This window comes from Gracilinanus agilis, chromosome 3, assembly GCF_016433145.1.
Source record: "Gracilinanus agilis isolate LMUSP501 chromosome 3, AgileGrace, whole genome shotgun sequence".
NCBI classification, from domain to species: Eukaryota; Metazoa; Chordata; class Mammalia; order Didelphimorphia; family Didelphidae; genus Gracilinanus; species Gracilinanus agilis.
Window position 1 is genome coordinate 168,320,619 of NC_058132.1, and position 12,020 is coordinate 168,332,638.

Consider the following 12,020-nt stretch of genomic DNA (forward strand, 5'->3'; position numbering starts at 1 on the left):
AGAGAGAGAGAGAGAGAGAGAGAGAGAGAGAGAGAGAGAGAGAGAGAGAGAGAGAGAGAGAGAATGAGAGTAAAAGAAATGGCAGCATTGAATGTAAATACCTCTCTTAAAAAGTCTAGCCAAGATATAGAAGACACATAAAGGATGATAGTGGGGCATAGATTAAATAAAGATTTGTTTTGTTTTTTGAGAACGGAGGATAATCGAACTACAGATTTGTAATGTACTCCAACTCTTAACGTTTTATGATATTACATATTTAGTGATAGAATCCAGACTATTAAAGAAGCCTCCTGACTTCCAGTGCACTTCTGTCTGGCATGGAAGAATGTATATATCTCATATTAGACTTGGGTTCAAGAAATTTTGGATCAAATTCCATCTTATATAATAATTCTCTGTGTGACTCTCTGCAAGTCACTTAATCTCTCTCAGTCCTAGTTTCTCCATATGTACAATTGTAGATGATAAAAGCTTCTACTCTGCAAGGCTATCATGAGGTTCACATGAGATAATGTATGTAGTGTGCTTTGCAAATGTTAAGGTGCTATGTGCAGGTCAACTATTTTTATTCTCTATATTGACTTTAAAGCTGTTCTCACTTTTATGAAGTCAGTTTATGTGATTGTATCAAAGGTCTAGCTACTCCTTTTAAAATTGCCTCCAGAATAGGAGAGAAAGATTAAAAAGATCTGCTTTGCTGGTGAATTTAAACATACCAATTATGCTGACAATTACTGCTTTAATCTGTATTCGCCCAAGCCAAATGTCCAGGTTGGAATCTGACCAGATTTTTTTTTCTTCTGTAAAGTATTTGAATCATAAATAGTCAAGAGAAGGGAGAATGAAGTGTGTTCCATTGGTGAAAGAAGAGGTCTGGGAATATACCTCCATCTCAGCAGGACATATATTTAAAGTAATTTGAGCTCTGTCACATGAATTTCCACAGAAACATTTCCTCAAAAAGTTATTAGAGATCATCATTATTCTCAAATCTCAAGACCAATAATAAATAAATATAAATGCTAGTATGTTCCATGCATAGAATCATAGAATGGTAAAGCTAGAATCCATCTAATCCAATTCCCTCATTTTATAGAGAAGAAACTGGGACCCAAAGTGGTTGTCATTTCTGAGAACGGGTACTTTGTACCCAGTAGACAGGCATTCAATAAATATTGTGTGAGAGATTCAATTTCAAGTTTCTTTTAGAAAGAACTTGTCTGTAAAGTCTTCCCACTTGTCAATAAATTAGTTTGGTTTCCTTTTAACCATGAGGACCTTATTGTTTGACTTATAGATAAAAAAGCTCCATTTGCCCATTCCTCAGCACTTTTTGATAAGTGTTTGATTTCATCACCTGGACTCTTGGTAAGGAGGTCAAATTGAATAAAAGAAGGAGGCAATAATTAGGCTGTGGAAGATTTAGGAAGAATTTTTCTGTATCAACTGGAAAATGACTATTCTAAGTTCAACTCCTTCACTGTTTCTGCAGCTGACGTAAGTTGTATATTTATTACTTATCATTGTCATGAAAGATTATGAATAAAAGATCTTATCATTGGGAATTTATCTAACTTGATCTCAAGCCAGCTGAACAATCTCCAACATATCTCCTGGAAGACCAGAGATAGAATTATTTTTCTATAGTTCAAGGTTTTGGAGAGATACATATTTTTGGCTTTGAAATGCATGGTGCCTTACAACTGTGCCCAATAGCTTAAAATGTGTTAAAATATAAAAATAACAATTGAAACAATTGAATTGGAGTTTTGGCAGTCATTCTGATAGCAATACTTCCATCTAAGTGCTCCAAAAAGTGGCATCTCAGTCCTTTTTCACTCAGAACCATTCAATGTTTTTCAGAATCACAGAATTAAAACTCTACTACATGAGGCAAAGGAAACCTTACAGATTAGCTAATCTATCCCTCTCACTTTGAAGATTAGGAAGAGTTAAAGAGGCTGACTGGATCCTAAAGAGTTGAAAGAAATCTTTGAGGCATAACCCTCATCTAAACCTTTATAACCCTCATATGAACAAGAAATTTCTATATAATACCTATTCCATCAGGTTACCCAGCTCCTAACTGAATATTTCAAATAAGGGAGGATCCACCACTTATCAAGGAAACCCATTCTATTTTTGAATTGGTAGATAGTTAGAATGTTTTTCTTTATATCAAAGAAAAATTTGCCTTTCTATAACTTCTACCATTTGCTCACAATTCTGTCTTCTAGGGCCAGGTAAAATAAGTTTAAAAGAACCCACCAGATATTTAAAGTGATCTATCATGTTTCCCATCAGATTCCTTTTCTAATAGCTAATCATCTACAATTCCTGTAATTCTTGCATAATATGGAATCCTGGTTGCCATGTTCTAGACTAGCCAGCTTATCAATATCTTGCATTTGAGGGTGAAAATAGAAAGAGTAAACACAAAAGAAAAGAGAAGCATTTGCAAAAAATTATTTCCACCAACTGGATATTATAGCCATTACATCTTGGACCTAACCTCACAGCCTCCACAATGTTTAGAATGAGAGGTAGAAATGGAAATAAAGACAACAAAGATGGGGAAAGCAACTCAGCTTGAGCAATTATTGACAGAGTAGATCCATCCTGGAGGCAATATAACTGGAAGATATTAATGGTCTGAAAAAAAGGTATCTGAAGGAGGGGAAAATGTAAAAGACATAGGAAAAACATCTCAAACCTTATTAATACTAAAATAAGAGCACAAACATGTATGTCTATTATTCCAATGATGCAAAACATTTCTGAGTCATTTATAAACGAATTGGTTTCCTTGATGATGATAATATAGTATATATTTAATAATTACTTGTTCCCTTTCCTTCAGAAGATGTATCAACAAAAGCAGACCTATTTGAGGACTCACTGATAATTAACATCAGTCAAGGCCAAAAACAGGGGAGATAGTTCATCAAGGGTATTTATCATTGTGATAGAAGAGATTCCGTGCAAAGTTCAAGGTGAAGAATAATTTCTTGTAGATGCTCAGGTCCTTTAGATGGTCCTATTTTCAGATGACATATTCTGACTGCATAAAAACTCAAAATATTGCAGATCATCCCTCCAGAAAATCAGAAAACACACAAAGGAGTTTACCCTATCCATCTACATGGGAAAACCAAAGTGAACAAAGAATATTTATTGCTCAGATTTTAACATGAATTCAGATGGATATCCTGTAGATATTGTCTAAATATATGTATGTATGTATGTATACTATGTGTTTATATGTATGTTTTTATACTCAGCATATATACTTATATAGAGCATATATTGATATACCTAAAAATGCTAAATTTAAAATACATACATATATACATAAATATCTATACTCATAGACAAAGATATAGCATACCCAGCATATATATATACACATATGTATGTATTATTTTGTATATATGTTTATACAGAGGGATATATACATGTATATAATATTTGTATATATATACATGTATATATATATATGCTAAGTATAAACTCATATGTATATGTGTTTATGTACATACATGCCTTTATCTCAATAGAGATGAAGAACAACTATCAGGGACCAGAATGGGAAAAATAGTAGTGATATAGATTGCTTTCAGGAAATTGCTGATTTCTTTTACCACCCTTAAATTTCTTGTGAAAGCAAAGGCCCATATTCCCCACACTAACACAGTATGGACGTTGTTTTATGGAATCAAGGCATGGAAGACCATTGTCTCTGAAGAATTATAGATGAACATCCCGAGATGGGCAGGCAATGAAGAGTTGTATAGTAGGTGTGAGCAGGCTCAATCATGTTACCAACAAGGAATTCAGAAGAAAATAATAGTAAAAAATGACATCAAATTAAAGATAAACTGGTTATGTAGTTTGAGTGAGGGATGAAGGATAACCAAAGTGCTTCACATTCACCCTTGCATGTTAGGTAAAAAAAATGGAAACCTGCCTGGGTACAAATTAGTCCCTTTGTGATGAACTTTTGGGAGAACATGGATAAAAATCACCAAGATAGGCAGGCATGGATGGGTTGTCATCTGTGTTGATGGAAGGAACTCTTGAATTAATTAGATCTCAGATGACTTGAGAATCTGAGAGTAGAAAATCAACCTGAAACATGTGAAAGGTCAAATTTTGGCGGACAGGCGTTTGATCAAAAGCCAGTGTGCAATTTATTAAACACAAAACACTTAGTTTATTATTAGGAAATATGGATAGGAAATAGAAAGGAGGAAAGTGAAAGTAATCTTATAATAGATTATAACTATACCCAAGATCCCAATTCTAACTAAATTTTTCTAGAAAACCCTACATCTATCTGCCTTAAAGGACAGTACCTTCTGCTAGGCCAAAGCCCTCACCTATTCTCACTACTCTCTCTATTGATAGGGGTGTAAAGGGGTTTTGATTGGGTAAAAATTAAAAGGTTGGTTGTCAGGGGAATTAAACAATTATCAGTCTTCAATTAAAGATTAACTTCAACTTAAAATGACTTTCATGGAAATTTATTTACAAATGAGAAGAGGAAGTAGAAATAAGGAAATAAGGGAGAGGATAAGATAGGATAAGTAATCTAAAACAGTAGGTAATTTGCTCTGATTCCCTAGTTCAATCCAGGTAGATGTAATTAACCTTCAGTTGAGGGAAATCCAGCCTTGATCCCAAGGCCAAGAAGCCAGAGGCCTGAAGGGCCTTGAAGGTGAATGGAGCAAAAGCTTCAGCTACAGAGTCTCTATTAAAAGGAAGTTCCTTAAGAGAAGTTCAGGAAGAGTCATTCTTAACACTCACTGTGTGGAACAGTCTCACCAGCTTCAGACCTCCTCCAAGGAAGGTCATGAACCAGAAGAGCTCCTTCAGGTCCCATTCATAAACTAGAAGAGAGAGCCCAGCTGACTGAGGTCTCTTTTTAAAAGGGCCTCTTTTGCATCACTTCCTGTGTCCTCCTCTTAGTTTACGTGTCCAATCACAACAGATGCTTTTCTTAGGACTGCTCCAGAGGTAGTAAGTAAATTCTGATGTGCTACTCTAGCACAAGTGGGTTACAGACCACCTGACTTGGGGATGTTTTCACCTTTGGTGATTAAATCAAAAGATGGGCAGGGTAGATTTAATCTCATTATCACACTATCTGATAATATAACCACTATATCTACCTTATCTACCCAAGTTAATTGTTAATCAATAAGGCTATTAAAGCCTTAATTCAGTTCTCTATTTCCAACCAGAGACAGTGATAGCAGCACAACCTCTCCCCAGAAGACCCAGAGACCAAAGCCCTTTCCAATGGTCTTCAACTTACAAACCACACTCAGCCACACCCTTCTATCACCAACTGCCAAGAGGCACAGCAGGGCATCTCTAACTGTCAAACTACACAGCAGTGGTTTAATAACAACAACAACAACAACAACAACAACAACAACAATAATAATGATTCATATTTACAAAAAACTTTAACATTTGCAAAGCATGTCACCAACACTACCTCAATTATAATGTGCCATGTGAGCAATAATTCTTGTGATTCATTCACTCATGCATTCACTCCACTTCCAATGTACAGGGAAAGAGTACCATTCATTAGAACTAGTGTCAGACTTGGAATCAGAGTACCGGAGGCCAATGACTCTATCATTAATTACCAGCATGACCTCGGACAAATCACTTAACTTCATCCTGTCTCAGTGTTGGCTTCCATAAAAGGACAAGATAATATTAGACCAAGTCTAACGGCCCTTCCAAACCTGAATCTGTGATCCTTAAATAAGTATTTATTGAATGTCCATAATATATAATACTTGTCAGAAGAATTTATACTGTTAGAAGATCTTACAAAACAGTATGCACATTTGTCTTTACCCTTGCTGATTTTTCAAGTTCCTTTAATTAGGAAGCAAATAGCTTCTCTAACATCACCTCTGATACTAGAAGCCCCCAGCACAAATGAAGTGCATTTTTTTTTAAAAAACTGGAAGTCATACTGGAGTCTAATCAATTTTTATCTCCACATAAAGACACTTGCTCCAGTCTCCACTTTGCATGTTAAAACTTGGTCTTTTTCTAACACATATACATCCCATAACTCATTTTGACACTAATGGAAATGTACACATACTTAGTCTCCACAATAGGTGAACTAATCCCTCTTTGGGTTAATTAGAGGTTATATACTATAGGAAAATCTAAGAATGTACGGAGGGTGACCAGAATGATCTTTTGTTTTCATTAAGATATAGTGTGGTGTGTCACAGGCCAGGTCTCCAGAAAAAAAATAAAAAAGTCAGGCTGAGGGCTAAAGCTGTAATCTGTATAACTGAGAAAAGAGAAAGCAGAACAAAAGGAAGTGGTGCCCAAATTATCTAATCAAATCCAACTCCAAATGAATCAGTAGCTAATCACCCACCTTCATGGATTTTCAAGCTTACTAATTCCTTCTTCTCCCCATTACCTCCCCCTTGGCCAGCCCCTATTTTATGATACTAATCAACAAACACTTATAAATCTCATACTACATACAGAATACCGTGCAAGGTGATGTGAGAAATAGATGGTATTTAGCACCAGTCCTGCAGAAGGTTACTCCAATTAATGAACTTATTTACAATGTTGATTGCAGCCCCTATTATCCCCTCCAAAATATTTTTTTCTTCAGTCATTTTGTAATTTATGTAATAAAAAAGAATAACAAAACCTCAGATCTGGAAGAAACCAAAAGTTTGTTCTTTTTGGATATTTTTGTTTATTATTTTGCCTAATGTATAACTGATGAGAATTCCATCTATAATGTTACTGATAAGACATTTAGTTTCTGGTTAAATATATCCAAAATGGGGAGCCTTTCTTAAATGTACCTCATGTAACTTCACTTTACTATTCTCCATGTATTCTCATGATTCTGGTCTCCCTGCTATTATTGATCACATATGACACTAACTCATGGTTCAGAGCATCTTCACTAGCTGTTCCTCAGTGCTGGGAAACTCTCCTAATTTCTACCTCCTGGCTTCCTGGACATCCTTCAAGTATCATTTAAACACATCTTTTGAAAGAGATCTTTCTTGGTCCTCCTTAATGTTAGGACCTTGTATATGAAATTTCCTACAAAATTTCCAGCATATATATCATATTTATACATAGTTGTTTGCATGTTATCTTTCCCAACATAATTATAACTTCCTTGAGGACTTTCTTCAGCCCCAATGCTTAGGACAGTGCTTTACACATAATAGGCACTTAATAAATTCTTGTTAATTTAATGTTAAGGGAACCTAAGGCAGTCCATTTCATTTTTGGACAATTTGAATGTTGGAGGGAAGCATGTAAAGAGGGGATTAAGAAAAAGGAAGAAAGTGTGAAAAAGTAGGATGAGGGGCAGGATTAGGAAAAAAGATGAGGTACAATGAAGTGGAAATAAGTTGTTTCACTTACATCTTGGCAATTCTCAGGCAAATTCCTTATCTTACACAAACTTCTTATTTGTAAAGTGGAAGGAAATGGGCAAAGGAGGGAAAAGTACAAACTTATAGGGTGAAAAAATGCATGGGGAGGTTAAGTGGCTCATTGGATTGAGAGCCAGGTCTGGAGATGGGAGATCGGGGGTTCAAATCTGACCTCAAACACTTATTCCTAGCTCTGTGGCCATGGGCAAGTCAAATAACCCCCTTTGCCTATCCCTTACTTTTATTCTGCCTTAGAACCAGTACTTAGTATCAATTATAAGACAGAAGGTAAAAGAATATAATGTCATTGAATCTTAAGAAGATAGCCTTATCCCTGAACCACAAGAAAATAGCAGAATGGGTTAAAAAAACAAAAGCTAACCAAAGTTGTTGCTGAGAACTATAGCTAAGCTTACCTCAAAAAAAACAGGGATAAGCAAAGTAATTTCAGATAAAGTTACAGTAAATAAAGAAAAAATAAAGAGTTAAGCAGGGAAATTACATAATGCTCAAAAGCTTCATAGAAAAGTAGTCACTGGCCTCAGACACTTCCTAACTGTGTGACCCTGGGCAAGTCACTTAACCCCCATTGCCTAGCCCTTACCACTCTTCTGCATTGGAACCAATATACAGTATTGATTCTAAGACAGAAAGTAAGAGTTTTAAAAAAAGAAAAGTAATCAATATCCGTATTTAATACATATGCACCTAACAGATCTAAATACTAAAAGGAAAAATTCATCTGGTTGGAGGTAGAAATAAATAATAAAATTATAATAATAGAACAACTTAATGTACTCCATTCAGACATAGACAAATCTAACCAAAAGTTAAAGAGCAAAGAATTTAAGGATTTAAAGAGAACTTTTTGAGTCAAGTTTCAGCATGATAGATAGAACACTGAGCTTGTCATCTAGAAGAAGCCTTCAGTTTAAACTTGACTTCAGACATTAGATACATGCCTTTTGACAAATGATTTAATCTCTATTTCCCTAAGTTTATTCAACTCTAAAATAGAGAAAATAATAGAATCTATATCTCAAGGTCATGAGGATGAAATGAGATAATAGTTGTAAAACACTTATTATATTTATTGCTATATTTGTTATGAAAATAGAATTATATAGAATTAGAAATCATCATATATCTCTAGTTATTACTAAATTGGAATAGAAAGAATTTACATAATTCTCAGCCAAAAATGACACCTTTGCAAAAAGTTATCATATATTGGCACAAAAAGACCTCTCCAAAAATATAGAAGATGAGAAATATTAAACACTACTACACTACTTACTGATTGAGACAATAAAATGATATTCAATTAAAGGCCCTTAAAATGAAAAAGTAGTTAGAGCCTAATAAAATTCTAAAGAATTGGTAGGTCAAAGAACAAACAGGAAATGTTCTTCAAAGGAAATTACAAAAACTTATGTAATTCAGTTAAATCAATTCTAAGGGTGAAAGGTATGTATCCAATCAATTAATCAAAAAAAGAGAAAAAGAAAAAAAAAACAGGATTAGGTGTGCATATTAAAAAGCTGGAGTAAAAGCAAATTTCAAATGCTAAACTAAACAACAAAGTATAAATTATGAACATTAAGGGAGAGATTAATAGAATTAAAAACATAAAGCTGTTAGTTTTATAAATAAACCTAGCATAGGTTTTTTTAAACCCATGAAAATGGATAAATAATTTGTTAACTTGATTTTTAAAAGAGAGAAGAAAACTGAACTGAAACAAAAAATATAAAAAGAGAATTTTATATAATTCAAGATGAAATAAAAGAAATTATTAGAAATTATTTTATTCAATTATGGGCCCACATAAATGCCCACATAAAAAGAAAAATAATATTTAAATAATTCAATTTCAGAAAATGAAATTAAATAAAATCATAATTTCTGAGAGAAAGGAAGTAAAGGGATCTAGGCATCATAAAAAAGATTCATAAGCAAATTCTATCAAACACTGGAAAAAAATTAGTTCCAATACTACATAAACTGCACTAATAAGAGACGACAGACTTGCAATTTCTTTCTACAATGAGTATATGATCTTGATACTTAAACCCTGGAGAAACAAAACAAAGAAAAATAAATCTATAGATCAATATCTCTAATAAATATTGATGCAAAACTTTAAAAATAAAATACTAACAAATAGGCTAAAATTAAATATTAAAAATACTTTTCAGGGGGCAGCTGAGTAGCTCAGTGGATTGAGAGTCTGGCCTAGAGACAGGAGGTCCTATGTTCAAATCTGGTCTCAGACACTTCCTAGCTGTGTGACCCTGGGCAAGTCACTTAACCCCCATTGCCCACCCTTACTACTCTTCCACCAAGAAGCCAATACACAGAAGTTAAGGACGAAAAAAAATTAAAAAATATACTTTTCAGCAGTGATGGGAAAACTATGGCCTGCAGGCCAGATTTAGCCCCCTGAAATGTTCTATCTGGCCTCTGGCTATTATTCCTAACCTAACAATGAGTAGGATACAGTACAATGAAACTTCAAAAGAGTTGCCTTAGAAACAGACTGACAGATGAGCATTTCCTTTCCTTTGGCCCCTCTTTAAAAAGTTCGCTCATCACTGCTTTACAGTAATCTAGTCTGATTTATACCAGCAAGTATGATTCAACTATAGAAGAAACATAAATATATTCAACCTTGTTGATAATATAAATAATAGAAACTCTATGATTGCATAAAATAGTAAGCAGAATGGCTTTTGAAAATAATCCATCAATAATTTGTATTAAAAATACTTAAAGACATTCCCCAACAAATAAATGATCATGGTATATGAATAGGCAATTTTTAAAGAAAGAAATATAAGCTATCAACAACCATATAATAATACTCAGATTAACTAAAGAAATAAAAGGAAACAGGTGTGTGTGTGTGTGTGTGTGTGTGTGTGTGTGTGTGTGTGTGTGTGTGTGTGTGTTTAGGTATACNTGTGTGTGTGTGTGTGTGTGTGTGTGTGTGTGTGTGTGTGTGTGTGTTTATAGAGCCTCTTCCATGATAGGTAAAAATAAGAAAGAAGGAATTACAGAATAGCTAAAATATTATTGAATGTCAATGAAATGGAATCCAAAAATGGATTTTGTCTTGAGAAATGATGGGGTGTTCAGGGAGAAGGTGTGGGGGCTTGCTGAGAGCTTTTCAGGCCCCTCATCCATCCACCTTTGATATCCAAGCCTCACCCAACTCTCCCTTTTAACTTCAAGAAGCTATAATATGCAGAGCAGTCATACCTTGGTAAAACTTTATAGGCATACAGGCTACATAGATTGAAAGTAACCAATGGGCCACCAACCTCTCAGAGAATTAGGCAGATGCCTTCCCCAAGCATGTGATAACTTCCCCTGGAGGTATGAGTGGGTAAGAACAGTTTGTTCCAATAGCCACGAAGGTGAGTGAAGCAAACATTACGAGGTTCCTAGAGCCTGGGTAGGCAGCGAAGGTGCCAAGGTCATCCACTGTGTCCTGAGGCATGGCCAGTCATCCTGACTCGTGTCTTGCCACTGAGACTGATGGCCTTGTGCAACTATGCCTCACTTAAATCCAACTCACACACAAGTCAAGACATCATCCTCATGATGTCATTGTTCCTCTTCAAAAATGAAAGACAGATAACAAAAAATGATTAAATGTATAATTTCAAATGAAAATGAAAATATGTCTATGTATGGGTACAGAATAAAGTGAATAGAATTAGGAGCATAATTTATATAATGACAAAATGTTATAGATAAAACAATTTTGAAAAACTGTACATCCCTGATCAGTGTGTTGATAAAATAGAAATCTAAATAAATGAACATAAATCATACCACTCTCTTTCTTACATAGAGGCAAGGAAATAGAATTGCAAAATGAAATGTACCAATATGGGAATTTCGTTTTCTGGGTTATGTAGTTATGCATTAAAGGTTTAATGTGGAGGGGGGGGGCGGTGTTGAAGAAGGTAGTGGAAGAGACATTAATTTTTAAGAATAAAAAAATACTCCCCCAAAAATGGCTAGACTAATCCACAGCTCTATATTGATATTATATTCACATTGCAAACTAATAATATGATGGAATATTCATTTTCTATTCTTTTATGTCCTTTCCAACATTGATTATTTCCATCTTTTGCCAACTTTGTTAATTTATTGAATGTAAGCTGAAACTTCCGAATCGTATCAATATATATTTATGAAATTTAATTTTTTTGTTTTATTTTCTGTTTTTAAAAACCCTTATGTTACATCTAAGAATAAATACTCTATATTGGTTACAAAGCAGAAGAGTAAGGGCTAAGCAATGAGGAGTTAAGTAACTTGCCCAGGGTCATACAGCTAGGAAGGGTATGAGGCCAGATTTGAACCCAGGACATCCCATTACTAGGTCTTATTCTTAATCCACTGAGCCACCTAGCTGCTCCTTATAATAGGCTTTTAAAAAATTAAGGGATTAATATTAAGAGCCTTTAGTTTCTTAAAATCAGAGAAGGAAGGAAGGAAGGAAGGAAGGAAGGAAGGAAGGAAGGAAGGAAGGAAGGAAGGAAG